Source organism: Mobula hypostoma, chromosome 4 (assembly GCF_963921235.1).
Source record: "Mobula hypostoma chromosome 4, sMobHyp1.1, whole genome shotgun sequence".
In the NCBI taxonomy this organism is placed as follows: Eukaryota; Metazoa; Chordata; class Chondrichthyes; order Myliobatiformes; family Myliobatidae; genus Mobula; species Mobula hypostoma.
Window position 1 is genome coordinate 95,208,055 of NC_086100.1, and position 26,942 is coordinate 95,234,996.

The 26,942-nt window shown below is 43.7% G+C and overlaps 1 protein-coding gene across 3 annotated transcripts in view; it reads right to left on the bottom strand.

The window, feature by feature from the left end:
- LOC134345472 (serine/threonine-protein kinase PAK 2-like) overlaps positions 1–18,829 on the bottom strand; it is a 93,961-nt gene extending 75,132 nt beyond the window's left edge. Inside the window, exon 1 of one of the 3 annotated variants that reach the window (XM_063046178.1) lies at positions 18,664–18,829. The gene's annotated coding sequence lies outside the window, so the exon portion shown is untranslated. Of the gene's footprint in view, positions 1–11,359; positions 11,497–18,663 lie in introns of those variants that run through there. The other 2 variants (XM_063046179.1, XM_063046177.1) reach the window with 2 other exon arrangements.
- Positions 18,830–26,942: the final 8,113 nt, after the last annotated feature.

Here is a 26,942-nt window from a genome sequence, read left to right on the forward strand (position 1 = left end):
ACTTTCCAGCTCTTAGCTCCATCCCTTCCCCCTCCTGTCTTCTCCTATCATTTCCGATCTCCCCTTCCCCTCCCACTTTCAAATCTCTTACTATCTCTTCTTTCAGTTAGGCCTGACGAAGGGTCTCGGCCCGAAACGCCGACTGTACCTCTTCCTATAGATGCTGCCTGGCCTGCTGCGTTCCAAGCATTTTGGATGTGTTGCTTGTTTTGGTGGTTGTAATTTTTTCGGAGTATGATATAAATGGTGTCTTTGTGTTGTGTGATTCAAGAGTGCCAATAAAACTAAAACTATTGGCACCATGTAGAACAGGGGTCCCCAACCTTTTTTGTATCACCGACTGGTTTAACATTGACAATATTCTTGCTGACCAGCTGACGGGGGTGGTGGGGGATGGTGGTTGGTGGTGTTCAAGTAGGGTTGCCAACTTTCTCACTCCCAAATAAGGGACAAAAGTAGCAGTCAAATACCGGACACTTGTGTTTACCCCGAGAAAGACTACCATGACCGTGAACCCTTGCGTGGGCACCTGTGTGAGCATGTGTGTATGTGCTGATTTTTTTTCTACAAATCGGTTTTGGTTTAATCTTCCCGATTCTGTTAAGTGAAACTACACTGTACATAAATTATTTCTACTTTATATAGGCTGTGTATTTATCACATCATTCCTGCTTTTACTATATGTTAGTGTTATTTTAGGTTTTATGTGTTATTTGGTATGATATGGTAGGTTTTTTTTGGGTCTGGGAATGCTGAAAAATTTTTCCCATATAAATTAATGGTAATTGCTTCTTCGCTTCACGCCATTTCAGCACAAACGGTTTCACAGGAACGCTCTACCTCGGGGGGGGGGGAATACGGGACAAAGGCGGTCCCGTATGGGACAAACTAATTTAGCTCAATATACAGGATGCCCCGGCAAATACAGGACAGTTAGCAACCCTATGTTCAAGTTCAACAGTGCGTGACAGGGAATGAGGAAAGGTGCAGCTGGATCATATCGTTTCCTCGCGGTCCGGTAGCACATGCTTTGCAGCCCGGTACCGGTCCGTGGCCCGGTGGTTGGGGACCACTGATGTAGAATACTCCCCGGCACATAATTAGGAGGATTCAGAAGCCTCAAGCCAAGAACGCCATTCAGAAAGATCATGAAAGATTCTTTCCTTCAATGCCACTTTCTAGCATTGCCTTCATGTGTCTTAATTCTCTTCAAACCCAGAAGTCTCAATATTTCTGTTCCAAATGAATGCAGTGCCAGGGTAAAGAATTCCAAAGATTCCCAATCCCAAGTGAAGAATCACCTCATCTCATACCTACAAAACAAAAGGGATCTGGATTCAACCGGGGAAAAAAAATCCTCTAAAATTATTACAGGGTTTGCCAGGCTAGATGTAAAGTTACACACACAAAATGGCGGAGGAACTCAGCAGGTCAGGCAGCAGCTACTGAAATAAATATAAAATCAACCTTTCAGGCCGAGACCCTTCTTCAGATATACATGGCGGCTGGTTAATTGGGTATTGCTAGTTGCTGTAAGAATTTGACACTAGCAGAAGGGGTGGTGTGGAGAAATGATGGGTATAGAGAGGTGACGTTTTGAGCCAAATGGCTCGTCTCCATGGTCACCAGAATGCAGGGTGACCTTGAAAGGGTAATTCACTTTCAATGATTCAATTTAAAATCAGAGAATGCACACAGTATACGACCTGAAATCCTTACTCTTCACAGACAATGAAACCCTGCCACTAATTCTCAGGGACAAATGACTGATTATAACCATTCTTCATTCAGTTATTAGTATTGCAAATCATGAAATCTACCCCCTGGAATTCCTCAAAGGAAAAATGAACTGAAGTGGCCATAAATTGCACTGTAATTGAAGCATTCTCATATCTTACAATTCAGCAATGAATGACTTGCTCCTGACTTCCGAAAACTTCTCAAGTACCTCCAATATATACCAGGAAATGTACTGGGATAATCTATACTTCTTTGAATGTGTGCAGTTGCTCCAGCAAAGAAGCTCACAATCACCCACCATCTCTACACAGCAAGATCCAAAAATGGAAGCAGACCAAATACAAAAATTGGACAATTAACATTTGAAATAAGTATATAATTGGGAAATAAGTTTCAGTTTGGGAATTAGTGTAGTTTGAAGGATAAAACAGGTTGCGTTAAATAATTACCGCAATAGGTTAGGGGAACAAAGGAACATACATAGAAACATAGAAATCTACAGCACATTATAGACCCTTCAGCCCACAAAGCTCAGCCGACCACGTAACCTACTCGAGAAACTGCCTAGAATTTCCCTACCGCATAGCCCTCTATTTTTCTAAGTTCCATGTACCTATCTAAGATTCTCTTAAAAGACCCTGTTGTACCCTGCCTCTACCACCGTCGCTGGCAGTGCATTCCACACACTCACCACACTCCGTGTGGAAAAACTTACCTCTGATATCCCCCTTGTATCTACCTCCAAGCACCTTAAAACTATGCCCCCCCCCCCTCGTGTTAGCCATTTCAGACCTGGAAAAAAAGCCTCTGGCTAACTTAAATTATTAAATTGGTGATAAAGCCAAAAATCAAGTAAACCATGCACAGTAGTTAAGCATGTTCCAACGCTTGCTTCAGCCACATGTGATGCATTGTGAAGTGTTCTGGTCTGCGTGCGACATCAAATTATGGGGGACTGATGAAGATCCAAAAGATTATACCATAAATGAAGATTAAAAAGTCCAGAGCTGCTTTTTTTTTTGAAGTAACCAGATATTAATACTTTATAAACCTTTGATGTGGTAACATTTTCTGCCTCACCTTCTTTGAGAGGCAAAATGGGAGATCACTTATAAATCTAATGGGGAAGTCAGGAGAAGCTTCATTACTCAGTGTGGTTAGAAAGTGGAACTTGCTGTTAAATAGTGTGGATAAGGCAAATCGAACAGAAGCATTCAAGGAAAAGTTAAATAAGCATGTCTGAGTGGTGAAGGTGTACGTTATGGTGTTAAAATCGGATGAAAAAGGGTGGGAAATTTTCATGAAGAGTATCAACAGCAAGCCAAGCAGGGCCTCTTGGACCAAGTAGTTACCAGCATCTGCAGCAGATTCCAATAGGCTTCCGAGCCAATGGGCAGACCTCCTCCAACCACGGATTCCTCCAATTCCATTGCAATTTTTATGGAATTCAGGGTCTCATTGACTCCAACAAAGCCACTGATTTAAAGATTTCTATAAAGGTGTGTTATTGCTTATGAAGAAAAATGTTAATGAAAAGGAAGCAACCAAGCAAGTCACATCGTGCCTGATCAAAAGGGCTATGACAGAGTGCGCTGAATGGTTCTTTCCCCCACCCCAGCACTCTGCACAGGCAGACAACCGTGCACCACTGGAATTTGGTGCTCCAGACTGCAGCTGTCTCACATGTCAAGGCTCATCTGTTTATGAGGATCAAATCTATCTGCCAAGTCTCTTCTTGTTGTCAGCTGCAGCCCATGCCCTCAAAATGGAATCTAAACATTCAGTTTAAAGCTCAAGGCTATATAATTCCTCCCATAATCTTTGAACACAGATAAAGCTGTGTTCTTCTGAAGCTGAGATTTTCTCTTCACATTATGTAATCTTTGAACGTGGTGTAATCATCCTATCAATTTCATTTTACTTGTAACCCATCCGATCTTCCCCTTGCAACTGCCGCCCACGGCCCTGATCTCTTCTTGGAAGCATTCATTACATAACTGGACAGCTAACCATAGATTGAGATTGCAATCATTGCAGCGACTTCAGCTGCACAGCAGTTTAGATTGAAATGGGTAATGGAGGTGGGTAGGGTACTGCTGTTGCCAAGCTTTCAGCAGAAGGTGAAAATTGCATGTTATATCAGGAGTGGACCCATAAGCTGCAATGGCAATAACACCTGACTCCAACTCGAATCAACCCTTCCTTTAACAGGGACAATGTCATTGGCTGCAGACCAACAACCTGATGTGCAAAGGAGGAGTAGTTAAAGATAGTACCAGTGAGCGACTTCTCCCAGTCCATCTGCAAAAGTTTAAAAAAGGCTGTAAAAATAGGGGAGAAGCTCTCCTCTACAATCACTCTGAGCACCGGTGCCCCACAAGGCTATGTACTCAGCCCCCTGCTGTACTCACTGTACACCCATGATTGTGTAGCCAAGTTTCCATCGAACTCAATATACAAGTTTGCTGATGACACCACAATTGTAGCCCGTATCTCGGGTAATGGTTAGTTTGAGTACAGAGAGGAAATCAAGAACCTGGTGGCATGGTGCGAAGACAATAACCTATCCCTCAATGTCAGCAAGACGAAGGAATTGGTTGTTGACTTCAGAAAGAGTAGTGGACCGCATTTACATCGGTGGTGTGCATGTGGAACAGGTCAAAAGCTTTAAGTTCCTCGGGGTGAATATCACAAATGACCTGACTTAGTCCAACCAAGCACAGTCCACTGCCAAGAAGGCCCACCAGCGCCTTTATTTCCTAAGGAAGCTGAGGAAATTTAGCCTGTCCCCTACAACCCTCACTAACTTTTATAGATGCACCGTAGAAAGCATTCTTCTGGGGTGCATCACAACCTGGTATGGAAGTTGTCCTGTCCAAGACCAGAAGAAGCTGCAGAAGATCGTGAACACGGCGCAGCACATCACACAAACCAATCTTCCGTCCTTGGACTCACTTTACACCGCATGCTGTCGGAGCAGTGCTGCCAGGATAATCAAGGACACGACCCACCCAGCCAACACACTTTTCGTCCCTCTTCCCTCCGGGAGAAGGCTCAGGAGCTTGAAGACTCGTACAGCCAGATTTGCGAACAGCTTCTTTCCAACTGTGATAAGACTGCTGAACAGATCCTGACCCGGATCCGGGCCGTAGGAACATCAAGACAAAGGGCGTCACTGTCAGAGGTGTCTGCGCTGAAGCGATTACTCTCTCTCACAATGGTAGGAAAGAGATTGTTGCCAATTCTCTTGTGAGAGCGAGAGAGAGCGAGAGAGAGAGAGAGCGAGAGAGAGAGCGAGAGAGAGAGCGAGAGAGAGAGCGAGAGAGAGAGCGAGAGAGAGAGCGAGAGAGAGAGCGAGAGAGAGAGCGAGAGAGAGAGCGAGAGAGAGAGCGAGAGAGAGAGCGAGAGAGAGAGCGAGAGAGAGAGCGAGAGAGAGCGAGAGAGAGCGAGAGAGAGCGAGAGAGAGCGAGAGAGAGCGAGAGAGAGAGCGAGAGAGAGAGAGAGAGAGAGAGATATATATATATATATGAACTGTAGCTTTTCTTGGGTCTGTAGATCATGGTTTCTTTGGGGGCTTTGCTATTGCTTGCATGCCAGGTGGTGGGAGGGATGAAAGTTGGGGTTTTAAAGTTTTCCTGTCATTCATTCTTTGAGGTTTTTTTTCCTGTTTCGCAGATGTCTGCAGAGTAAGAATTTCAGGTTGTATACTCTATACATTCTCTGATATTAAATGAAATCACTGAACCTAGCCAAGACCTAATTTATATAAAACAGTAAAATTAAAAGGCTAATACATTTCTTTGCACTATTCTCACATCACTACCTTGTCTATGATTTAGAGGAGCCAATGCCTACGTGGTAGGCATTGCTATCTTGGCTCATGCCCCCAACACTTTCAGGCTGACTAGAAAGCTAGATGCAGGAAACCCAATGTCAGGCACACTGGTGTGCAGCATTCCAGAAATAGGAGTTTTAAAGAATGATAGATCTGTTCTGGGACCTCTACTTTTCGTGATTTTTATTAACGACCTGGATGTGGGGGTACAAGGGTGGGTTGGCAAGTTTACAGACAACACAAAGGTTGGTGGTGTTGTAGATAGCGTAGAGGATTGTCAAAGATTGCAGAGAGACATTGATAGGATGCAGAAGTGGGCTGAAAAGTGGCAGATGGAGTTCAACCTGGAGAAGTGTGAGGTGATACACTTTGGAAGGACAAACTCCAAGGCAGAGTACGAAGTAAATGGCAGGATACTCGGTAGTGTGGAGGAGCAGAGGGATCTCGGGGTACATGTCCATAGATCCCTGCAAGTTGCCTCACAGGTGGATAGGGTAGTTAAGAAAGCTTATAGGGTGTTAGCTTTCATAAGTCGAGGGATAGAGTTTAAGAGTCGCGATGTAATGATGCAGCTCTATAAAACTCTGCTTAGGCCACGCTTGGAGTACTGTGTCCAGTTCTGGTTGCCTCACTATAGGAAGAATGTGGAAGCATTGGAAAGGGTACAGAGGAGAATTACCAGGATGCTGCCTGGTTTAGAGAGTATGCATTATGATCAGAGATTAAGGGAGCTGGGGCTTTACTCTTTGGAGAGGAGGAGGATGAGAGGAGACATGATAGAGGTATACAAGATAATAAGAGGAATAGATAGAGTGGATAGCCAGCGCCCCTTCCCCAGGGCACCACTGCTCAATACAAGAGGACTTGGCTTTAAGGTAAGGGGTGGGAAGTTCAAGGGGGATATAAGAGGAAGGTTTTTTTACTCAGAGAGTGGTTGGTGCATGGAATGCACTGCCTGAGTCAGTGGTGGAGGCAGATACACTTGTGAAGTTTAAGGGGCTAGTAGACAGGTATATGGAGGAATTTAAGGTGGGGGTTTATATGGGAGGCAGGGTTTGAGGGTCGGCACAACATTGTGGGCCGAAGGGCCTGTACTGTGCTGTACTATTCTATGTTCTATAGCACTGCCCAACCTCCCCTCATATCTAACATGTTTTTAAATAACAAAATTAAAACGTATTACTGACAAGACCCTGCTCACATCACCTGATGTGGCTATATCCCAAAGAATCACGTTGTGCATGCTCTCCAAAGACTCACTGGCCTCATTGTATATTATTTTGTTTTGATTTCAGATTAACAGTTGTGCTGAATTCTAAATACTTCTGAGAACAAAAGATCCAAAAATATCTGTCCCTTAAGAGGGTGAACCCTCACAAGGCAACTGGCCACGATGGAATACCTGGCAGGACTCTGAAAACCTGTGCCAACCCACTGACGGGAGTGTTCAAAGACATTTTGAATCTCTTATTGCTACTGTTCCTAAATGCTTTAAAAGGACAATCATACCAGTGCCCAAGAAGAGCAGGGAGAGCTGCCTCAACAACTATCGTAAAGTGCTTTGAGAGGTTGGTTATGGCTAGAATCAACCCAAGAACCTGGATGCACTGTAGTTTCCCTTTCGCCATAATAGGTCTATGGCAGATGTGAACTCACTAGCTCTCCATGCAACCTTGGATCACCTGGACAACACAAATACACATGTCAGGATGCTGCTTATTGACCACAGCTCAGCATTTAACACTTAATTCTACGATTCTGATTATAAGGCTCCAGATCCTGGGCCTCTGCAACTGAATCCTCGACTTCTTAAGTGGAAGACCAGAATAGGTGTGGATTGGAAGTAACATCTCCACCTTACTGACAATCAATACTGACCCACCTCAGGGATGTGTGCTTGGCCCACTGCTCTACTCTCTCTACCTATGACTGTGTGACTAGGCACAGCTCAAATGGCATCTATAAATTTGCTGATGATACAACCACAAGTGATGAATAGAGGGCATACAAGAGTAAGATATACCAGCTAGCTGAGTGGTGCCACAGCAACAAACTTGCACTCAACATCAGTAGGACCAAAAAATTGATTGTGGACTTCAGAAAGGGTAAGATGAGGGAATATACACCAGTCCTCATAGAAGAATCAGAAGTGCAGAGAGTGAACAAGTTCAAGTTCCTGGACGTCAATATCTCCGATGACCTAACCTGGACCCAATATATCGATGCAGCTATAAAGAAGGCACAACAGTGGCTAGAGTTCATTTGGAGTTTGAGGAAATGTTATATGTCACCAACAACACTGACAAATTTCTACTGTGGAGAGCATTCTACCAGTTTGCATCACTGTCTGGTATGTAGGGGAGGGAGCTACTGCACAAGATCAAAGTAAGCTGCAGAGAGTTATAAAATTTGCAAGCTCCATCATGGACACCAGCCTCTGTAGTATTCAGGTCATCTTAAAGGAGCTGTGCCTCAGAAAGGCAGCGTCCATCATTAAAGACCTCCACCACCCAGGACATGCCCTCTTCTCATCAGGAAGGAGGTACAGGAGCCTGAAGGCACATATTCAACGATTCAGAAAGTAGCTTCTTCCCCTCTGCCATCCAGCTTCTGAATGGATAATTGACCCATGGACTTTACCTCACTACTTTTTATTTCCTATTTTTGCACTACTTATTTAACTATTTAATACACATACTTACTGTAATTCAGTTTTCTTTTATTATGTATTGCATTGTACTGTTGCTGCAAAGTTAACTAATTTCATAACATATGCCAGTGATATTAAACCCGATCCAGATTCTGAAAAGGGGCAGCAATAACCCACAACCTTTCACCAATTCATGTAATTGTGTTCTCATGAGAAATTTCATTCGTAATCTGCACAAAGCATCTTCATACAAAATGATGGCAATTTGCAACTTAATAAGTGTTTCTTTACTACTTCTCACCTGGAAGGGAACAAATAAGTGTGCCAGGGAACTTGTGCAAGAATTCCACAGTCAGCTGCTAAGAAGTGTGGAAAAGCAAAATTGAAGAAAAAGTTAACAAAAGATAAGGTGGCTTGAGAGGATGCAGAAGAAATTTACAAGAACAATTCAACAGATGAGGGAGTTCAGTTCTGTGGGAACACTGGATAAACTGGGATTATTCTTCTTAATGTTGGTTGCAAAGACAGGTATTTAAAAATATCACACACAAAAAATGCTGGTGAAACACAGCAGGCCAGGCAGCACCTATAGGAAGAGGTACAGTCGACGTTTCAGGCCGAGACCCTTTGTCAGGACATTTAAAAACATCACTGGCCGTACAGAAAGAAAAACTGCTCCCATTGCTAGCTGGACTATCCTTACAAAGCTAGTGCAGACTCAACAGGCCAAAGGGGCTTCTTTCGCATTGTAACCATTCAACCAAAATCACCTCTATTTGGCAATTACATCCCATACTCAAGGGGTCTCATACGAGATTGTTCAGCACCTTCCAATTTTGACATATTTAGTGGAAGCCTAAATTCTTGGTTACTTCTACAAAACTTGCTTCAATATATCTCTTCAAAGAACAAAGTACTGTGGATTCCGGTTAATTGGACCATTGGTTAATCAGGGCAGTTGCTTACTTGGGACAGCACTTTAAATAGCCGGAATTGCCTTCATTATTTGAGACACGATGCTACTTAATTGGGGCAGGACACTTGAACTATTTTTAACTAACATCAAACGTGTGCACTTGTGTGGCCGTAACAGCAAACTGTGCTTAGAGCAAACAGTTTTTAAATAGCATCAGCTGCGTGTTGCTTGTGTTCAAGAAGTAGTGATTTTTGCAACTGATAGTTGGCGAGAAATAAGTAGTAAGATAATTCAGAACTGCTTTGCTCACTGCGTTTTCAACCATCCAGGCTTGGGAATGCCAGAAACAGCCAGGAGTAAAAATGAAACTATTTCACTACTTCAACAAGATAGAAACTATGAAGATTTTGAAGGTATTGACAATCAACTTGAATGTTACAATGACAATTTTCTAAAATCAAGAACTGCGGTGGCATTGATAGTGTTCTAATTTGTCCTGTGTTTTATTTAAATACATAATTTGTTGCTTAGTTAAACAGTAGTTTGTCTTTTTAAATACCTTAACTATTTCCATGAAACTTCAGCTAATTGAGGCAGCCATTTAATTGGGCCAAAATTTAGTAGTGCCGATGTGTCCTAATTAACTGGAATCTGCTGTGTTGTCAGAGCAGAAACCACAACATCCCACGCAGCCACACATATGCATGCAAACTCATTTACTTACACTCACAGGTGACATGGAGCGGGGGGGTGGGGGAGGATAAAAATTCATACAGGTTAACTGGGTCACATTTCATTACAAAATTAACATCTCCAACGGAGCAGAACTCCCTTGGTATCAGCCTAATTATGACTCATGTTTAAAGCCCTGGTACATTCAATCCAACAGTTTAATGAATCAAAGGCCAACTGACCTACAATGATACTTCTTCCCTCACACTCACACATAGGGCAGCATGGTACTGTAGCGTAGTGGTTAGCACTGCACTTTACAGTTCACCAGACAGGTAACCCCCGGTTCAATTCCCACTGCTGCCTGTAAGGAGTTTGTACGTTCCTCCCACCACCACGTGGGTTTCCTCCAGATGCTCTGGTGTCCTCCCACAGTCCCATGATAATGCTGGGGTTAAATAGGGAATTGCTGGGCATATCCATTATTGCAGACATGATATACACATAGCAAAACAACGAGAAAAGCTAAACTGGTGACAAACAGAACTATCAAATTTCTTAATTTATTTACACACTTCAGTCGTACATAGCAACTAATGACCAAAAAGAGCATCTCAGAATATCAGGATTTCTCAACATCACCTCAGAAGAACAAAACCCAAACTGCACAAGGTGGGTGTCGCAGTGTTGTCATCTATGAGATCACCTTGTATGGTTTCATTTGCTCCCATAACACACTGAATTACACTTACATATCCTTGTCGCAAATAACGGAGACCCTTCCTTCAAAAGGTAGAAGGAAGCAATGTCAAAAAACAAGGCTTAAAAGGTTTTACTCTTACAAAGAATGAGCTAATTCATAGAAAACTATTTTGTCCAAGAAGATACTGATTAAAAAGAACTGCTAGTGTAAAATAAATACACGCCAGTGTTCAACATTAGAAAGACACTTGAAAGAAAGGGGGATGGAAACTACCAAGTATGGAGAAATGAGCACTAGCAAGAGATCTCTTTCCATCTAGATACAAAGATGCCCCTTTAGAACGGAGATGATGAGGGACTTCTTCAGCCAGCAGTTGGTAAATCTGTGCAATTCATTGCCACACAGGCTGAACAGACCAAGTAATTTGGTGAATTTAAGGCAGAGATCGATTTGTTCTTCATTGATAAGGGGGTTAAGGGAGAAGACAAGAGAATGTGGTAGGGAAAAAAAGCCACAATTGAATGACGAAGCAGGGTCGATGACCTAATTCTATTCCTTTACCTTACTAATCAAGGCTGATATTCTAAATCAGAAGCAAATGGGTTACCAATTTGCCCAATTACAAAGCATTGGCATCAGTCTACAGGTGTAAAGCACAGCTTATGAATTTTACAAAACAGTAGCACAGCCTCAGCCCGAACGCAACCTCAAAGTGCCTTGCACAAACTATTACAATTTTGCAATTAACTTGCTGCTAACAGGATATAGTCTGGACTCATGTTATCAGACAATTCTCCGCTTTCAACGCTGTCTGAAAACTAACTGCTGCAAGAAAACACTAACCTTTCGTCTGTAGAAGTTCCTGGCTCAAAATGTATTAGCAGGTTCCCAAAAGCCACTTTCAAGTTAAAGAGAAAAGGAAGTAGCTTACTCAGAGCAGAGAAAAAAGGCTCTGCAGTTAAGGAAGCAAAGTAACCAGGACAAAGTCCAAAGTTGGGTGGGGAGTGGGGGGAGGGGAGGTTCTGTGGTGCAGACTTCCAATAGCTCTCCAGGTGAATGACTACCATTTGTCCTGACCTGTGCTTCTTACTCTTAAAAGCTTTCCACTTATGCAAGAGGCAGTGGAAGCTGAAGGAGGAAGCTGCACAAGTACACAACAGAACAAAGAACCGTCAGTTCCTGTTATTGCAAAGCAACAAATCCATTAGGTGCAGCAGAGAAACTAATCACAGCCAAGTAAATATACCACCTTCGCAAGCCAGGTGAGTGAAGCTTGTTCTGTCATTGATGCCGATAATGATTCTGGTTCCATTTAAGTTACCCTAAACTCTGCTCCTGCGGATAATTATTGCATTTATGGTAAGCACTACTTTTACTGAACTTCAGTCAAAACAGCAATATCCTTTAAACCAGTTCAGTGCCATCATCTATTCCAATTCAATTCCCTCAATTCACATCAGCCAGTTCATTTCCATTCATGAGTTCCCTGATGACTCTTATTTTTACATAAATCACAAAAACAGACAGCACATCATGCCAGTTTACAGACTTGATCAAATTGGCTACAAGAACTTAGTCCCACATAACTACGAGACTTGTGGAGAGGCAAAACGATTTAAGGTTTACAGCGCTAGGACAGCTCTAAAGTAAGTATCCATTGTCAATGGAAGCAGCCTTTCATGACCACCTAACGCACTCTGGAGCCATTGAGTGCTTTTAAACTGTAGTCATTGCAGGACTATAGGAAGTGCAGTAACAACGTAGAGCACGTTCATGCTTGCTCTCAGGTAGTGCTGAGAGACTGCAGGCAATCTTAAAGACACACTCCTTTGCTTCGCCCTGTGTAATAATGAGGTAATTCTAATGACATGCCTTCCCTAATAAACTGGGAATGCTTTCTCTTTTATGCACTTCAACATTCAACCTTATCTCTGATAAAGTTTAAGAGAATGGGGGATTCTCAAGATCCCTGTAAACAATGAATTAAGTACTGACCATGTCTGTGACTGCAGTGTGTTTGAGTAATGTCTCACAGCTGCCTTCTTCGGAGCAAGATAATTAAAGTTCGCCCAGATCCACGTAAGATGTCTCTGGGCTTTTCACACCTTTTGATTTTGACAAAAAGCAGTATCTGATGGAAATTAGACAGAACATTCCTTTCTTATTTAAAGCATAAATTTGACAGATGTTCTTATCTTTGGAATTAAGTTGTGGCTCCAGCAACCAGGTAGGACATTCTTTTCTTTAATTAAGGTGGCTGGAGTGTCTAACAAATTAATTGCACTTTTGTACCAATAGTCCATTGACTTGACCGGAATGGTTATCAAACTGATTGTTCTTTTGTATCAGTGGCCTTATAACTTCTGACATCGGGCAGTGAACTTGTAGAACCGCCGGGGAGATGAGAAAGGGTCTCTCCCTGATGTCGGGTCCAAGTTCACTCGCCGGCTGAGCTCGAAGAAATAAACGGGTGAAAAGGTAAGTAACAATCTTTTTGTGCTGTCGTTACTTGATCCAGCAAAGTTACATTTACATCTCTGCCTGTATGCTACATACCACAACACTAGTTCATACACTGATACATTCCTCAAACCCAAGTCCAGGTCTAATGAGAGATGGCAAGCTGCAGAATAATGACCACAGAACTGTCAAGCGCAACTGAATTTTTACTCAAAAGGTTCCAGGGAATAACGTTTAATAAAGACTAACTGGATAGCTCTTTAAAAAAAAGTACAGATACAATGGGATACCGTTCTGCACTTAGATTCAAAGTCGCTCTAGTTTTTAAACCATGGCCATGCCTGACCAAAATGCACCCAAGTCATTGTACCAGATCATGCTCCTTTGGTTTCCAAGGATGGACATCACAGACTCTTTTAAAGCTCAAAGTAAATTTGTTACCAATGTACATATATGTCACCATATACTACCATAAGATTTATTTTCTTGCAGACATTTACAGTAAATGCAAACACAACAGAATGAAAGAATAAACTGCATACAATACAAACAACCAATGTGCAAAAGACAACAAATTGTGCAAGTACAAAAAGCAAAAAAAAAACAAAATAATAATAATGATAATAAATAAGTAATGAATATTGAGAACGTGAGTTACAGAGTTCTTGAAAATTAGTCCAATGTGTGTGGAATCAGTTCAATGTTGGGGTGAGTGAAATCATCCATGCGGATTCAAGACCCTGATTGTTAAGAGGGAATAACTGCTCCTGAATCCCAGGAACTTGGTGCTGTGGGACCTGAGGCTCCCATATCCCCTTCCTGATGGCAGCAATGAGAAGAGAGCATGGTCTGGGCAGTGGGGTCCTTGATGATGGATGCTGCTTTCCTGTGACAGCACTCCATGTCAAACTGCTCAATAATGGGGAGGGCTTTACCTGTGATGGACACGACTATATCCACTACTTTTCGTAGGCTTTTCCATTCAAGGACATTGATGCAACCAGTCAGTATATTGTCCACCACATTTCTACAGAAGTTTGTCAAAGTTTTAGATGACATGCCAAATCATCTCAAATTCCTAAGTAGTACAGGCACTGCCATGCCTTCTTTGTAATTGCACTTACTTATGGGCTGTAACCACGACAGATCCTCTGAAATGATAATGCCAAAGAATTTATAGTTGCTGATCAGCTCCACCATTGAAAACCTGATGAGGACTGGCTCATGGATCTCTGGTTTCCTCCTCCTGTAGTCAATATCAGCTCCTTGGTTTTGCTGTCATCAAGTGAGACTTTATTGTTGTGGAACCATTCAGCCAGATTTTTAATCTTTCACTTATATAAAGGCGAAACAAAGTTAGGATGGCGCTAAATGGCGACTCCTTTGTTTGCATCTTCCAAAACAGCTTCATTTACATCTTTAGTATCTTTATTTTTCCCTTTCAGGGTTCTTTTGAAGACCCTGACCTGGAGTTACATGCTGACTTTGGTTCTGTGCGGGAATGGGACCCCTTTTTGGGGTTTCAGGACTGGCCGTTTTTCGACACGCCAAGGATTCGGCCTGAGAGTCCGGCTCAAACTCGGAAGCCTAAGAGTCTCGGGGCTCTGGAGACGGGTGGATTGAGGGTCAGTGTCACGGCAGGAAACCCATGTGTTGTCAGGGGATGCGGGATATCTTCTGTGGGCCCAAAGACCCAGGATCTTTGCGATCTTCGGGCCCAGAGCTCAAACAAAGTGAACTAACAGACTTTTAACATCGTCAACCAGCGAGTTGTTTATGTCTCCCCACTCGCTGGGAAAATGGAGACACCTCGTTCTCCCCTATTAGGGAGAGAGACAGCCTGTGGGATGTCGAATGCCGGATGAAACAGGAAGTGTTTGGGGTAACTACAAGCAAGTCTGTGTCTTTGGTGAGCTGAGTGCTCGGTGGTGGTACTGATGCTTGCATTTTTTTGCTGGTGGGAGGCGGGGGGGGGAGTGGGATTGTTGCTCACTGCCGCTTACGTGCGGGAGGGAGGGGAGCCGGGCGACTTTGGGTTCTGTCATTCTTTCTTTGCAGCACTTCTGTTTTCGTGGATTTTGCGAAGAAAAAGCATTTCAGGATGTATATTGTATACATTTCTCTGACACTGAATTGGAACTTTGATATGCTGATTCATCACCATCTTTGATTCAGCCAACAACAGTGGTGTTGTCAACAAACTTAAATATGGGGGTTGGAGCTGTGTTTAGTCTCACAGTTACAAGTATAAAGTGAGTCAAACAGATGGCTAAGCACACAGCTTTGTGGCTCACCTGTGCTGATGGTGATTGTGGAGATGTTGCTGCCAATCCCGCCGCTGGCTGTAAGGAGTTTGTATGTTCTCTCCATGGCAGTATGGGTTTCCTCATACATTCCAAAGACGTACCGGTTGGCAGGTTAACTGCTCATTGTAAATTGTCCCGTGACTAGGCTACGATTAAATTGGGGACTGCTGTGCAGCTCGGCTCAAAGGGTTGGAAAGCCTACTCCACGCTGTATGTCAATTAATAAATCAAAACTGACTGGGGTCTGCAAGTGAGGATCCAGTTGCTTGAGAAGGCATTGAGGCCTGGATGTTAGAATTGATTGATTACTTTTGAGGGGATGGTCGTGTTGAATGCAGACCATCTTCACTGACCAGAGCTCCAAGGTTGAATGAAGAGCCAATAAAATGGAACCTGTTGTGATGGGAGAAAAACTGGAGCAGATCCAAGTCAAATCTCAGGACGGAGTTGATATGTTTCATCACTAACCTCTCAAAGCACTTCATCACAGTGGATGTAAGTGCCACTGGACGATAGTCATTGAGGTAGGTTACCACATTCTTTTTGCCTAACAGTATGATTGAAGTCTGCTGAATCAGGTGGGTACCTCTGACTGGTGAGGCAAGAGGTTAAAGGTATCAATGAAGATGCCAGCCAGTTGATTAGCCTGAGTCTTCAGTACTCAGCTAAGTTTACTGTCTGGGCCAGATGCTTTCCATGGGTTCACACTCCTGAAGGATGTTGTCAGGTCTGACTCAGAGACTGAAATTACAGGTTCGTCAGGGGCTTTGGGAGTTTGTGAAGGTGCCTCCAAGTTTTGTCAGTCAAAGCACGCATAAGAGGTATCAAGTTCAGCTGCAAGCAAAACTTTGTCATCACACATCATTTTGGTTTCACTATAAGAGGTGGCAGCCTCCAAGCCCTGCAACATCTGTGATTCAAGTTTGGTCCAGGATTGCCATTTCTCACCTAAGATAGCATTTCAGAGGTTGTACCTAGACCTCTTACATTTTACTTGGTCGCCAGATCTGAACGCCACTGGTCTGCTTGTCAGCAGATTGCGGATTAAAAGAGCTGATGTGAGATATTGTAATTCATTATTACTCAGGATACAGGTGCATTCTGATATTTGTTTATAGATCAACCGGAATGGCAATTGTTTCACCACAGATACTGCTTGATCCGCAGAATATTTCCAGCATCTTTTATTTAATTATTTCAAATTTCGGCATCTATATTTTGCTTTTGTGACACACCAAAGGTTGAGTCTTACAATCAATTACCGCAGAAGTTGTGCTCTCTCCAACTGCACTACCTCTTATACTCAACATTACTAATTCACAAATATGAGTCTCCAAAAACTGCTTAATGCACACGAGCAAACTAGCACACAAATGTATAAGATATTCAAATGATGAAAATAAAAATGTTATCTTGGTTGAGACCACACTGCTTACCCCTGAAACAGAAGACCTTATAACCATACAACCATTACAGCACGGAAACAGGCCATCTCGGCCCTTCTAGTCCATGCCGAGCTCTTACTCTTGGCTCAAGACTGCTGGACTGAAAGCATTAATTTTATTGACACATTGCAGTATTGAAACAATGCTACAATGGTAGTGATTCATTTCACAGTGCAATATTAAACTGCTCAGTCAACTGGATATTCAAGGTTCCATAACACACGATAAAGCACCAAAATACCGGCCATCCACCCCCAGTCAACTAACAGCAACAAAATACAAAACATTTTCCCCTTGTTGTTTGTGAGTTATTGCTTTGACAACAACTTTCCATTCATAACAATATGATCTTATTTAAGCAATTATTTCTGTATAAATGCAAGTTCATTATTTTATTTAATGCATCAAGGCACGTCTTGATGAAAGCAAATAATAATTAACCTGATTTTATTGCAGTTAGGAAACACACACTGAGTCACATTGCTCTTATATCCTTGTACTTTGAAGAGGAGACCCATGGAACTTTGAGGAACTAAAACAAGTGAGTACAAGTTCAATCTTGTGTGCTGAATTGCAATACTTCACCACTAGCTATGAGCAAACACAAAACCTTTGCTCCGCTCCATAACTGAATACATTGCTACAAATACAATTACATGCCCAATATAAACCTTGCTGTTTTACCGTGTACGTTCTACCTATAAGTAAAGCAAGGGCATAGAGTCATGCTGAAGGACAGCATTTTTTATGTTTCCTGATCCGAATCCCTCATCTCAGTTAATAATCTGCTTCAGCTTTCCAACAAAATAATTTCTTGTCAAAATCTTTATTTGCTCAAATCACAGAAATCTCTCAACATCACCCATCAAGTAAGACACAAAACACCACAAAACTTTTCCAATGTTGTAAAATCAAGAAATGTCACGGATCCCCTCCCCAGACAACCACGTAATCTCTGCTGCCCTCATAGTAGTTGCACTCCCACTCCAATTCCCCTGTTCGATGTCCATTCCCCCTCCACATCCTTGCCCTCAGTCACCCTTGACTCTCCACCTCCTCAGTCACCTGTACCCAGTTCTTTTCGGACAGCCATGCTCCCTCCCCCACCCTTAGCCACCAGTAACCCCTCCTCCTCCACATTAAGGCACCCACAGCCACTCCCCCCTCAGGCGCTTGTGCCCACTCCTCCTCCTCGGTGTTTTGTACCCTTCCTTCTTTCTTTTTCAACCTGTTCCCCCACCTCCTCCACCCTTGGGAGACTGTACCGCCTCTCACCTGCACCCCCTCTTCCTCTTCCCTCAGGCAACCATGCCCCCCTTCTCCTCCACCATCAGTGCCTGCCCCCCTTCCTCCTGTCCTCAGGCAAACTGACCTGTACCCCTCACTCTTTCTTTTTGGACAGCTGCTCCCCAACTTCCTCCACCCTAGGGAACCCGCGGCCCCTCCTCCACTCAGGTGACCCCCTTCCTTCTTGGACACTATTCCCCCCCCCCCGCTCTCGGCTCCCTCGCCCCTTCCTCTTTGGACACCTGTATCCCTTCCTCTTTGGACACCTGTATCCACTCCTCGTCTGCCACCCGCAACCCCATCGGCCGCCCCTCTCCACACCTTCGGTCGTCGCACCCCCGCCCCTTGCTCGGTCACCTGTACCCCTTCCTCTTCCCATCTGGACACCCGCTACCCCTCCTCCGTTTTCAGACATCCACACCCCTTTTCCCTCTTCCTCCTGCTCTGAACTTAGAGAATCCCAGCAACACACACCGACTGCAGGCACCGCCCGGCCCCTCACATGCCTATCCACCCGTCCGTTAGTGCCGCATTCCGAGACTAACCCCCCAACCTTCCTCACTCCTCTCTCTGTCCCCGACTCAAAGGCAGCAGGTGCCGGTCGGGGCAAAGCAGCTGCCGGGGCCTCGCTCCAGCAGTGCACACTCACCTGGTGTGCAGGGCCGACGCTCCGGCAACTTGGGCTGTGCTGCTCCAGGTTCCTGCGAACGGAGAGACAGGCACAGGGCAAACCGCCACCGAATGGCGGAGGGAAGCGGAAGTGAAGCCGCAGCCAGGCCCGGCACGGCCCAGGAAAGGAAAGGGTGGGGAGAGGGGCAGTCCTTAACTGGGTCCGACCCAAAATCGAGCTCCTCCTTTCTCCGGTCCTCGTCCAGTCTCCATCGCTAGACTAGCGCCCAGGCCAACCACAACCCCATTGCATTTCGGGAGGTGTAGTCCACTTCTCAGGGCTACCTTTAATTCCTAGCATGGGACGGTAAGCGGCTCTCATTCGTACTGACTACATTTCCCAGAATCCACAAAAGCTCAAAGCGCAGCGCTTGTTCGCTGAGATGTGGCGCCACCTGTGGCTATTTGCAGAGTCGGCACACTCACCCGCGATTCCGCAAACTTTAGCGTGTACTGTAAATCCCCCACATCATGACCTTAGAGACCTGAAGATGACGCTGACTCTGCTCAGTCGCGAATGAAAACTAAAAAGTTGCAGATGCTAGAAATCTGAAGTCAAAGCAGAAACCTTCGCCAGCTCTGACAAAGGTTTCGCTGTTTCTTCTACCACAAAACGTTGCACAACCTGCTCAGTATTTCCAGCGTTTTCTATTTTAATCTCTTTTTATCCATTGTCCACTGGTTATATGCAGAATGGGGTTTAATATCACCGACGTATGTCATGAAATTTGACGTTTTGCAGCAGCAGACAGTGCAATACATAGAAAAAACTATAAATTACAATAAAAAAAATTAAATTAATTAAATAAGTACAGGTCGACCTTCACTAATCTGTCTACCTGTAATCCGGTTCCTTCAATAATCCGGCACTGATTATGCTTAATGTGATCCTTCTGTAATTCGGCATTTTCACCAATCCAGCACTCCTCAGGTCCCAATGGTGCCGGATTAGTGAAGGTCGACCTATAGCGCAAAAAGAGAACAACCATAGTTCATGGGTTGGTTCAATGTCTGTTCGGAAATCTGGTAGCAAAGGGGAAGAAGCTGTTCCTAAAACATTGTGTGGGTGGCTTTACGCTCTTGGATCTCCTATCCGAGAGCATGTCCTGGGTGATGAGGGTCCTTAACGATGGATGACACCTTTCTGAGGCATCGCCTCATGAAAATATCTTCGACGTTGGGGAAGCTAGTGCCTATGATGGTGCTGGCTTTTTCTGATTCTGTGCAGTAGCCCCTGCACACCAGGCAGTGATGCAACCAGTGGGAATGCTCTCCATGGTACAAGTGCAAACATTTGTTAGAGGCTTTGGTAACATAAATCACCTCAGACTCATGAAATGTTGCCACTGACGTGATATTAATTGCATCAATATGTTGGGCCCAGAATAGATCTTGAGAGATGGTACCTGAACCTGCTCACCCTTTCCACTGCTGACAGCTCAGTGAAGTGGTGTGTGTTCCTTCACCATCCCTTTCCTGAAGTCCACAATCATTCCTTGGCCTTACTGATGTTGAATGCAAGGTTGTTATTGCAACACCACTCAACTGGCTGATCCGTCCCATTCCTGTACACCTCCTCATCACCACCTGAGAATCTGCAAACGGTTATTTATAGACTGATCCGTCCCATTCCTGTACACCTCCTCGTCACCACCTGAGAATCTGCAAACGGTTACTTATAGACTGATCCATCCCATTCCTGTACACCTCCTCGTCACCACCTGAGAATCTGCAAACGGTTACTTATAGACTGATCCATCCCATTCCTGTACACCTCCTTGTCACCAATTTATAGACAGTATTTCAGCTGCGCTTAGCCACACATTCACGTGTGTAGAGAGAATAGAGCAGAGGGCTGAGCACGCATCCTTGAGGTGCATCAGTGTTGATAGTCAGCGAGGAAGAGATGTTATTGTCGACCCGCACTAACTTTGGTTTCTAATGAAGATGTCAAGAATCCAGCTGCAGAGGGAGGTACAGAGGCCCTGGTTTTGAAGCTTGTTGGTCAGTACTGAGGGGATGATGGTGTTGAACGCTGAGCTGTATGTAATAAAGAGCAGCCTGACATGGGTATTTGTATTGCCCAGGTGATCCAAGGCCGAGCGGACAGCCCATGAGATTGCATCCACTGTAAACCTATTGTGGTGATCGGCAAATTGCAGTGGAGCCAGGTCCTTGCTCAGGCAGGAGTTGATTCTAGCCATGACTAACCTCTCTAAGCACTTCATCATAGTGGATGTCAGTGCATCTGGACAACAGTCATTGAGGCAGCTCACCCTGCTCTTCCTGAGCACTGGTATGACTGTCCTTTTGAAGCAGGTGGGAACCTCCAGCTGCAACTTTGAGAGATTGAAGATGTGCTTGAACACTCCTGCCTGTTGGTTGGCACAGGTTTTCAATGCCCTAGCAGGTACACCACTAGGGCTTGACACCTTGCAAGGGTTCATCCTTTTGAAAGATGTTCTGATGTCAGCCTCTGAGGCAGAGATCACAGGGTCACCAGGTCCTACAGGAATTCACACAGGTGTTGTTTTGTTTTCCCTTTCAAAGCATGAGTAAAAGGCATGAGCTCTGGGAGTGAAGTATCACAGCCAGATATGATGCCTTGTAGGAAGTAATGGCCTACAAACCCTGCCAGAGCCGATATGTATCTGATTTTGGTTCTAACTTCAATAGCAATTGCTTCTTTGCTCTTGAAATAGACTTCCTTAGGTTGTACCTTGACTTCTTGTGTACTTCTGGATTACCAGTCTGAATATCATCAATCTAGCCCTCAGCAAACTGCAAATATCCTGCTACATCCAAGGCTTCTGCTTTGTGTGTGTCCAGTATGTTCACAAAGCCATACACTCATGCACACTGGTTTTTATGAAGATAGTGGCATATTCAATCAGATTCGAAGGTAACCACCTGAATTCCGCTGATTCAAAGTATTTCTGTAAGTGCTGCTCTTCCTCCCAATCACCACTGGTACCGAGTCCTCAGTCTCTGCCAATACACCAGGAGTAGAAGTACAGCCAGATGATCGGACTGGCCAAAGGGCGAGTGTAGAATGGCATGTAGGTGTTCTTATTTGGTGGTGTAACAGTGGACAAGCTTTTAGCTCATCACACTGAGATGACACAAGAATATAGGACAGAGCTCCCAATCATAATCCACTGAATTATATTTTATGCAGTGATTTACTGGCAGCTTCTTGAATGGAAGATTGATCATCATATGGAAGGAAAGATCTGCTGCCTTCACAGTACTTATCTACACAGCTACGCAGTGAGTTAAACAACTTCTCAAAAATCACCTAAGACAGAAGCTTTCTTTCAGTTTTTAGTGAAATCTCACTTGTTGTTTCAAGGGCAAATAAAGAGAGGATGGAGATGAATGTCTTTCCTCTCTATGCTTCAAGTTGAATCAAAATTAACCCACATGGGAAATGATATAACAAAGCAGCTTACACATAGGAAGTGATGTTCATACAAAACAAACTGTGCCTCCGTAGGCCAGAACACTCATCGATAGGATGTCAAGTTCATCTACTGAAACTAAAAAATTAGTGATCATTTTCTTAAATCCACAAGACCGTAAGACATAGGAGTGGAATTAGGCCATTCAGCCCATCAAGCCTGCACCACTATTCCATCATGGCTGCTCCTGGATCCCACTCAACCCTCATACACCTGCTTTCTTGTCATATCCTTTGATGCCCTGACCAATCAGGAAATTATCAACTTCTGCCTTAAATATAGGCATGGACTTGACCTCCACTGTAGTCTGTGGCAGAGCATTCTACAGATTTACTACTCTCTGGCTAAAAAATATTCCTCCTCATCTCTGTTCTAAAGGGTCACCCTTCAATTCTGAGGCTGTACCCTTCAGTTCAGGATACCCCTACCATTGGAAACATTCTCTCCACATCCACCCGATCTCATTCTTTCGATATTTGGTAGGTTTCAATGAGACCCCCATGCATTCTTCTAATTTCCAGTGAGTACAGGCCCAAAGCTGCCGAACACTCCTCATATTAACCCCTTCATTCCTGGAATAATCTTCATGAACCTCCTCTGGACTCTCTCCAATGAGAACACATCCTTTGAGATATGGGGCCCAAAACTGTTGACAATACTCAGTGCAGCCTGACTGGTGTGTTATAAAGGCTCAATATTATCTCCTTGCTTTAATATTCTGTTCCCCTGGAAATAAATGCCAACATTGGATTTGTCTTCTTTACCACAGACTCAACCTATAAATGAACGTTTTTGGAGTCTTGCACGAGGACTCCCAAGTCCCTCTGCACCTCTGATGTTTGAACCTTCTCTCTATTTAGATAATAGTCCACACTATTGCTCCTTTTATCCAAATGCATTATCATACATTTCCCTACACTGTATTCCATGTCTTTTTTTGCCCATTCTTCCATTTCTCCAAGTCCTGCTGCAATCACATTGCTTCCTCAGCACTACCCACCCCTCCACCAATCATCATATCATCTGCAAACTTTGCCACAAAGCCATCAATATTATCTAAATCATTGACAAACAATGTGAAAAGCAGTGGTCCCAATACTGACCCCTGAGGAACACCACTGATCACCAGCAGCCAACCAGAAAAGGCCCCATTCATTCCCAATCACTGCCTCCCGCCTGTCAGCCATTCCTCCATCCATGCCAGTATCTTTCCTGTAATACCATTGGATTTTGGCTTGTTAAGCAGCTTCATTTGTGGCACCTTCTCAAACAAGTTCTGAAAATCCAAGTAAATGTCATCCACTGCCTCCTTTATTCACTCTACTTGTTACTTCCTTGAAGAACTCTAACAGATTTGTCAGGGAAGATTTCCCTTCACAGAAACTATGCTGACTTTGACTTGCTTTATCATTAGTCTCCAAGTTCCTTGAAACCTCCTTAATAATAGACTCCAACACTTCCACTGCAGTTGGGCTAACTGGCCTATAATTCCCTTTCTTTTGCTTTCCTCTCTTCTTAAAGAGCAGAGTGATATTTCAATCTTCCAGTCCTCCGGAACCATGCCAGAATCAAGTGATTCTTGAAAGATTACAATCAAAGCATCTGTCATCTCTTCTGCAACCTCTCTCAGGACTCTGGGATACAGTCCATCTTGTCCAGGTGACTTATCCAACTTAAGACATTTGAGTTAGCCTAGCTTTGTAATAGCAATGGCACTCACTCCTGCGCCCTGATACTCAGACATCTGGCACACTGCTAGTGTCTTCCACAGTGAAGGCAGATGCAAAGAACCCATTTAGTTCATCTGTCATTTCTTTTTCCCCCCTTCTTTGGCAAAAGAAGGATTGTCACAGAGAATGGTCTTGAAAACAGTATTACTACACAGTCTTGAACTGGTTTCACTTCAAAAATATCAGCCTTGATAATATTTCTGGTGGGGTGAGCAAGAAATGCTGGGCCAGATAACCTCTTGTGGCATGATCAGCCAAGTCGAGATCAGTAATTCTTTTAGCTCTGAGTTGATTACCTCACACATTGGATTCTATTAAGTACATAAATGTCAAATCTTGTTTCAGTAAATACATAACTGAGCACAACTTTGCTGTCGGCAAAAAACTTGATATCAGAATGTACGCTGGCAATGACTGAACCCAGTTACAGAGGAAAGACAGACTTCCATGTGGAGACGGCAACCAAGGTGATCATGTGTTCCAACAAACATCAGTGGTTCAGCAAAGCAGCACCAGGAGATGTGACACTCTCAAAGCTAGGACCCCACAATAAGCACTAATCAGGAGTCTGCTCAAGGAATCACAGAATGTGGAAAATCCATGCCTGTCAAAATAAACGTATCTAGATTAAACAGAAAGCACCAGGAATTAACAATTCTCATTAAGACAACAATTAGTAAATTCAAGCGCTCTAGAAACCTTGGAGGCAAATGCTCTCTGGCTCCCTGCACAGGCCTGAAGAGCTCATGACAGTACTCCCCTCCCTATGGCTGGCATCTGACGGCCCAGGTAGACACGGGGAGCTTGAGACTGACCTGGAGAACTTGGGACAGGCCTGGGAAACTCGAGACATAGGATAAACCTAGCAAACATTGAAACATGGAATAAACCTCAGAAACCTTAAGGACCACAGGAGACCAAGGAAACCTTGATGACCTTGAAATCCTTGGAAAAAGCAGTGAATGTAGACTAGAGAAGATCAGAACATGGACTAGAGAAACTTGGAACGTAGACCAGAGACACTTGGAAACCAACCAATGTCAAAACACCACTGTACCTTAAGCTCGTGCACCTTTGGGAGTGAATGTTGGCACCAAATTGAGGGTTTCCCCATAGCAGTGGCCATTAGAATTGTGGAGTTAACAAAGAAAGGTAGTTTTACATTAAAAAATTTACCATGTTGATGCCTCATGATGGCAAAAATTTTGCCCACCAAACTAAAATTACTGCCCTTACCAGTTTCTCCACCCCATATTTCTGCTTTTCTAAGACAGACATCAACTGTGTTCCTTGCACAAAATGCTGGAGGAAGTCAGTAGGCCGGGCAGCATCTATGGCAAAAACTACAGTTGATCTGTTGGCCTGAAATATCAACTGTACTTTTTTCCATAGATACTGTCTGGCCTGCTGAGTTCCTCCAGCATTTTGTGTGTTGCTCAGATTTCCTCTTATTCGTGTTATCTTGCTACTGGAATACAGGCCTTTTGAATAATTTCCAAAGATTTGAAAATGATAAACATAATAGACCAATTCAAGTAAAAGAGAGATATCAATTAATTATCAAACTATTAACCTGGGATCGGTAGTACAGAAAGTGCTGGAATCTATTAGTGTTTTCCAGCAACAGTGTACTTAGAAAATCTTGAAGACATTGGTTAGAATCAACAGGAATTTGTGAAATTAAAATTGCATCTGGCAAATCTGCTGGAAAATTTATGAATAACGGGCCTCGGGCCTCAGGACTCATAACACCAGGTTCAGACTCTCGAACAAAAGGGGATAACTACACTCAGCTTCACTTGGCTCGTAATTGAAATGTTTCCACAACATATAGACTCACTTTCAAGGACTTTCCAGCTCACATTTGCAATATTTACTGCTTATTTACTTATTATTTTATTTTTGTATTTACAGTTTGTCTCTTATACACAGTTGAATGACCAAGTTGTGCACTATTTCAATGTTTGATAGGTTTCAATTAGGTCACCCCTCTCTATTCACTGAAATTTGGAAGAACAGGCCCAGAGCCGGTAAATGCTCTTCATATGATAAGCCATCCACTCCTGGAATCATTTTCATGAACCTTCTTTGAACCCTCTCCAGTGTCAGCACACCGATTCTAAGATAAGGGGCCCAAAACTGCTCACAATAGGCCAAGTGAAGCCTCACCAGTGCTTTATGAAGTCTCAATGTTACATCCTTGATTTTATATTCTAGTCCTCTTGAAATGAATGCAAACGTCACATTTGCCTTCCTCACCAGTCCCAACCTGCAAATGAACCTTTCAGGGAATCCTGCACAAGGACTCCCAAGTCCCTTTGCACCTCCAATTTTTGAATTTTCTCTCCATTTAGAAAATAGTCAATCTTTTAATCTCTTCTACCAAAGTGCATGACCATACAATTCTTGACACTGTATTCCATCTGCCTCTTCTTTGCCCATTCTCCTAATTTGTCCAAGTCCTTCTGTAGCCTCTCTACTTCCTCAAAACGACCAGCCCCTCCACTTATCTTCATATTGTCTGCAAACTTTGCAACAAAACCATCAATTCCATTATCCAAGTCACTGACCTGTAACATTAAAAAAAAACCAGCCCCAACACCAACCCCTGTGGATCACTACTAGTCACCGGCAGCTAGAAAGAAAAGGCTCCCTTTATTCCCACTCTTTACCTCCTGCTTATCAAACAGATTTATGCATCTAGTATCTTTCCTGTAATACCATGGTCTCTTTACTTGTTAAACAGTCTCATGTGTGGTGGCACCTTGTCAAAGACCTGAAAATCCAAGTACACAACATCCACTGATTCTCCATTATTTATCCTGCTTGTTGTTTCTGCAAAGAACTCCAACAGATTCATCAGGCAAGATTTTCTCTTGAGGAAACCATGCTGACTATGACCTATTTTATCATGTGCCCCCTCCCCCAAAACCACATCCTTAATAACTCCTCTTATTTACCCCTCGATCGTGACCCCACTAAGGAGCACCAGGCCATTGTCTCCCACACTATCAACGACTTTATCCGCTCAGGGGATCTCCCATCCACTGCTACCAACCTTATAGTTC